This window comes from Conger conger, chromosome 3 (genome assembly GCF_963514075.1).
Source record: "Conger conger chromosome 3, fConCon1.1, whole genome shotgun sequence".
Classification (NCBI taxonomy): Eukaryota; Metazoa; Chordata; class Actinopteri; order Anguilliformes; family Congridae; genus Conger; species Conger conger.
In genome coordinates this window covers 14,900,333-14,906,332 of record NC_083762.1, presented here as the reverse complement: position 1 = coordinate 14,906,332, position 6,000 = coordinate 14,900,333, and positions in this window count along the sequence as shown.

Genomic DNA, 6,000 nt, shown 5'->3' with positions numbered 1-6,000 from the left:
GATTGAGGCATTTTTTACCAGCACATCTCAGTATAAAGGGTGTCATGGAAAAATACCCACACTTTGTTTGGGGGACAGTTATGGGTATGGCTAAGGCTTTTGTCTAGTTTCATAACGTTTCTCTTGGAGCAAAGAACATTCTAGTGTATATTGGCATGCAGTATCCATTAGCAGAACAAAACACAACAAGAAACATGCACATGTGAGCAAGTGTGTAAGGAAGTAAGAAGAAAAACTTGTTATTTTTGCGATCATATCTTGACAGAACTTCTGGTAGTTTATGGTCTTGAAATTTAGAGAAGAAGCAAAGAAATTCTAGACACTTCCACACTCCCCCATTTGTCCTTTTCTGCTTTTGCTCACTTTTGACCCCAAGTTTCATGTTGCCTAATCTTATCTTCAATTGTTTCTCATAAGTGAGAGAGGCTAGCCTGTACCATAATGTGGGCTGGCACAGCAGAATTCAACCATCTCATACATAGAAACTTGCAACTGGAAACAAAGCAAACTATTAACACAAATAAAAATAAAACAAACACTGCTGGAAAAAAACATCTCAAGCTAGGTTTTTGAAACAGCTGATAGCTGGTTGACCAGTTCAGACCAGCTCTATACTCAACATGCTTTGACCAGCTCATGCTATGTTTTGTAGCTAGTAATTTCAAACTGGTCACCAGGGATTTTACACCTGGGAATAGATTATATTGTGGTGAGGATTGAGCATTTTCAAACGACTACCCAGCGGCAAGCTCCAGATCAGTAAAAATGTAAAAAGGTCGGGCGATAGGGAATAAATCAGAAGCACACAGTACAGTACAGAGTAGCTGGAAAACCTTGCATGAAAATAAAGAATAGGAACTTTCTCCCCCGCCCCGCCCCCAGTAAACTGTACATTAGACCACATCCTGCTGGGATGAAGCAGTCTCAAGTTACTGGCTCTGTGCTGGTCACCAAACTCTCCTGGGCTCAGCCAGGGGTCCACACTGTTTTAGAGGCTTTCAGCCAATCAGAATCAGATCCTTCTCTGATGGGCAGGGTGGCGGGGAGGGGGAATTCTAGAAATGGTGGGCCGCATGGATGGTGCAGTGGGTAGCACTGCCGCCTCACAGCAAAGAGGTCCTGGGTTTGAATCCCTGGAGTTTGTATGTTCTCCCATTGTTCATGTGGGTTTCCTCCGGGTACTCCGGTTTTCTCCCACGGTCCAAAGACATGCAGGTTAGGCTGATTGGAGAGTCTAAATTGCCCGTGGGTATGAGTGTGTGGGTGAATGGTGTGTGTGCCCTTTGATGGACTGGCGACCTGTCCAGGGTGTATTCCTGCCTTTCACCCAATGTATGCTGGGATAGGCTCCAGCCCCCCTGCAACCCTGTTCAGGATAAGCGGGTTAATATAATGGATGGATGGAATTCTAGAAATGGACACTTTTCTCGAAACACGATTAATTTTAAAGAGAGGGCTGTCTATTTGAAACATGACCAGCAATCAGGCAAGTGATAAACAATAAAGCAAAAGTGCAGTGACAGACACAACAGACCTACATCCCGGCCCAGTATGAATGATTGTTCCTTTGCCTTCTCCAGGCATTGGCTGGCATGCAGTTCTTGCATTGTGAGTCTCCTGTCATAGGCATTCCGTCACCTGCAAACACACTTCAACAACCTTTGGTTTCATTGCAAACCTAGCTGCAGTCTGATAAATGTACTCTAGATAGATAGATGGATTGATCATTGCATTGATATTGCACTTTTCTTGACACTCAAAGCACTTTACAGTGATGAGGGTGGTGGTTTCAACCACCACCAATGTGTAGCATCCACCTGGGTGATGTATGGCTGCCATTTTGTACCAGAACGTTCACCACACACTAGCCGAGTTGAAGAGGGAATTATTTAGCCAATTGAATCAGGGGTGATTAGGTTGCAGGTTGAAGATGACCAATGATAGATACAGATACTGTAGATGTGCGGCATCGAGGACATAGACTTAGCTGCATATCACCAAGAAAACATCCCCTCTTGAAGAAGCACAGCGTATTCACAACATTTATTTTAAATAGCGATCGCATAAAATATTTATTTTCCGAGTTATCTCACCAAACTCTCATTGTCTTAAGGGGGACATGTCTCGATAAGAAAAAATAACTAGAGCAAATCTTTAGTTTTTTTGCAGCAAGGGGAAGGGTATTAAAGCCTGTCCAGTGACAATATAACACTTCAGAGATTAATGAAACCAGTTCCAAGATTAAGATTAATGCCTTTTGTCCACATATCTTTTCAAATAAAGATAAATGATCTCGGGGGTGGGGCATGAGGTCACCCCGTCAGTGAGCTAAAGCATTGTCACATACCCCCCCACCCCAACCCAAGCCCAATTTTAAACAAAACTGTTACTAAGTTTTCCTCTACTTTGGCTTGCAGCCCAGACACACTGCTTACGATCCATCTCCTTTCTTTCTAACCCCAACTTCTTCCAATGTTCTCTCGCTTTTCATTGAATTGTCATCTCTTCCATTATATTCCCCCTTTTCTCTCTCTCTATCCCTCTCTCACTCTCTCTCACTCTTCAGCCTGTTCCACTTAACGCCCCCCCCCCCCCCCCCCCACCCCACCCCAACTTTACAATGAAAGAAACATCCAATATATCTGCTGTTTTCTGGAAAGAAAACATATATCCCCCTTCTCCTCCTCCCCCTCCTCCTCTCCCCCTCTCCTCTCCCCAGTTCTTTATGTTCGGTGGAAGTAGCGATGGGTGGCTTGGCAATCTCCTGGCTGTGACCCTACCATAAGAACGCTGTTTAGTGCTCTCGTTGATCTTCTTGAACTACAGTTTCCCACACCCACACACAAACACACACACACTCACACACTCTCTCTCACATACATACTCTCCCTCACACACTCACACATACACAGACACACACACACACACACACACACTCTCTCTCTCACTCACACACACATACACATACACACACACACACACACACACACACTCTCTCACTCACACAGACATACACACACTCACACACACTCTCTCTCACACACTCACACATACACAGACACACACACACACACACACACACTCTCTCACTCACACAGACATACACACACTCACACTCACACACACTCACTCTCACTCAAACACACATACACACACACACACACCCTCTCACACACTCACACTCACACAGGCATACACACACTTTCTCTCACACACACACACACACACTCTCTCTCTCTCACGCTCACACACTCACACACACACACACTCTCTCTCTCACACTCACACACACACACACTCACATACACACACTCTCTCTCACTCACACACACACACACACACACTCACATACACACACTCTCTCTCACTCACACACACACACACACACACACACACACGCACACCATATTCCTTGTGTCCTTGCTGCCCTCCAGGCACCTGCAAGAGTTTAAAGGGTTAAGAACTTAAGAATTGAAAACACATTCCCTGTTAAACCATTACAAATTATATTACTATCCTTCCAGTGGGGGGTGCAGAGGTGGATATTTTGGGGTACGCAGCTACTTTTAAGAACTTCTGAGGGATTGAGAGGGGAGTCTGCCTCATACAGGTGTCATACACTTCATGCACTACAGTAAACACCAATTGTACATTAACAGTATGCTGTATTATTTAGTTTACTCACTGGAGCTGTTTGAATTCAAAGCGTTGTAGTGTTCACGCAATTTGCCGCTAATATAACAAGGATTGGATAGAGCACAATATAATGTGACATTGTGCACTCATTCTTCATTAAGTGCATGAAGTCACCTCAGAAAAAAACATTTGAGCTTTCAACTTTGGTTTCCAATGTTGAGTTAGACACAACGCTGAACTGACAAGACAAAACATCTCGCCATGAATTTCCAAGTTAACCCCGTTCCATTTGGAGTCATTACATTCAAAACTAAAACATAAAGTCACTTGATCAGATAAGGGTTCCCTGCATTTGGAGAAAAATTATATTTATTCAGTTTTGGATTGGTGGCAGGTTGCGGAGGAGAATGTTTGGCAGTTGGTTGGAGTTGTGTTACTCTCAAAAGAGAACTGATGTGACTTCAGCTGGCAGGGTATGGTTTGTTTATATCTTTTTCATAGTCCTCTAATTTCATCTTTGTAGGTAAGATCAGTAACCATGCCGACACTTGAGCTGCTGAATTTCTTGATTAAATATTTGAGGAACATATACCCTGCTGTAAGATACAGCTATGTCAGCTTGGCCAGCTCGAAGATTGAGCTGGTTAAGCTGGTCATAAGCTGGTCTAGCTGGGTGTGTGCTGGTCAACCAGCATTGCCAAACTGGTCATAAAGCTGGGCTGGCTGTGTATGAGCTCATCAACCAGCTAGTGCTGATAGCTAGTCAACCAGCTACCAGCTGTTTCAAAACATAGCTTGAGCCGGTCAAACCAAACCAGAGCTGGTCTGAACTGGTCAACCCGCTACCAGCTGTTTCAAAACCAACTTCAGTTGTTTTTTTCCGGCAGGGTTCCCTTGGACCTGTTACAACCCCCCTTTCCCCTTTCCCCTAAACTGGAATGCTGGGGTCATTGCCGCGACCTCCGCTGCCCGTTCAGGGGCGCGCAGGAGCGGACTCGCGTGTGCTCTGCGCTCTCTCCCCGGAGCTCGTGATTTTGAGCCGCTTCTTGTTTTCGCGAGCTGGAAGGAGACTCTTCATGCGCAGCTCTGAGCACGCATACCACATTACCCTGGGGGAGACTGCTGGCCACAGTCAGCACTGGCACGGCGTGGATTTGATATCAGCCCTGCCGAAAGTTACAACTAAAACTAGCTGGGATTCTCAGCTGGTTGTGACTGGATATAGCTTGTCCCTGGCTGGTCAAAGCTGGTTCAAGCTGGTGGGCTAAGCTAGTGACTAAACTGTTGGACTAGCAGACTACTGGTTGGTTTCAGCTGGTTTCACTGGTTGAAGTGTCAAAAACATACCTTAAACCAGCTTAGACTGGTTTTAGCTGGAATTCTCGGCAGGAAGACCACAGGGGCCCATCCAGACACCAGAACAGTTAACAGGGCAAGCGACCCGACAGCCCCTTCACTCACAGTAAATATGCTGTCACAAATGTTGCTTTGTGGGTTACTTTATTTTGCTTACACACATGGATTACGCTGCTGGGCAACAGAAGACTCACTGTTATCGGTTCATGCGGTTTGGGTAGAGTGTTAAAATGCAATTCTATTGGCCGCCTTACTAATTCTATTGTTGCATTACATTGTAGGCTGTGAGCAGAGGCTCTTGTCCGATCAACTTACTGTACACATATTTTTATTTTTACCGAGTAACCATTTATATAGCTGGGTATTTTACTGATGATGCTAATTAAGCACCTTGCTGAAGGATACAATGACACGGTCCTACCTGGAAATCAATCCTGCAACGAATGTGTTGCAGGCCAAGTTCTTCAGGCTTTGCTTGATTGCACTATTGGTGGCTGAGAATGATGCTACATTTTATTTATTTAAAATGTAATTATATACTGTGTTTCCTGTAGATGTTTGCTGGTCACTAGAAAAACAATTTATATTTGATTTATAAAAGTGACCAGCTTATACCCAGCTAGACCAGTTTTATGACCAGCTTGGCTTTACTGGTTGACCAGCTCAAACCCAGCTAGACCAGCTTATGACAAGCGAGCAAAATGATGCACTTTGGCTATTACTTAAACACCGCACATTGTGAAATCATTTCAGGAAAAATGTTTCTCAAACTGTTTTTCTTGGAACCTGTTCATCTCTGCGGCTCACTTAATGTACTAGACATAACGGTAGCTGCAAACTGCATTTGTAGGGCACTACACTCAGAGATAATTTAGGAAAGAATGGTAGTGTGCCTTTACTGTAATGGTCAAGGAATGTCCCCATTACACGTTTGAACTGCTGGGTATTTTCTTACACTACTGCCGATGTTCATTTTCACAGCTAAATCATCCATAGTGACCCACTCGA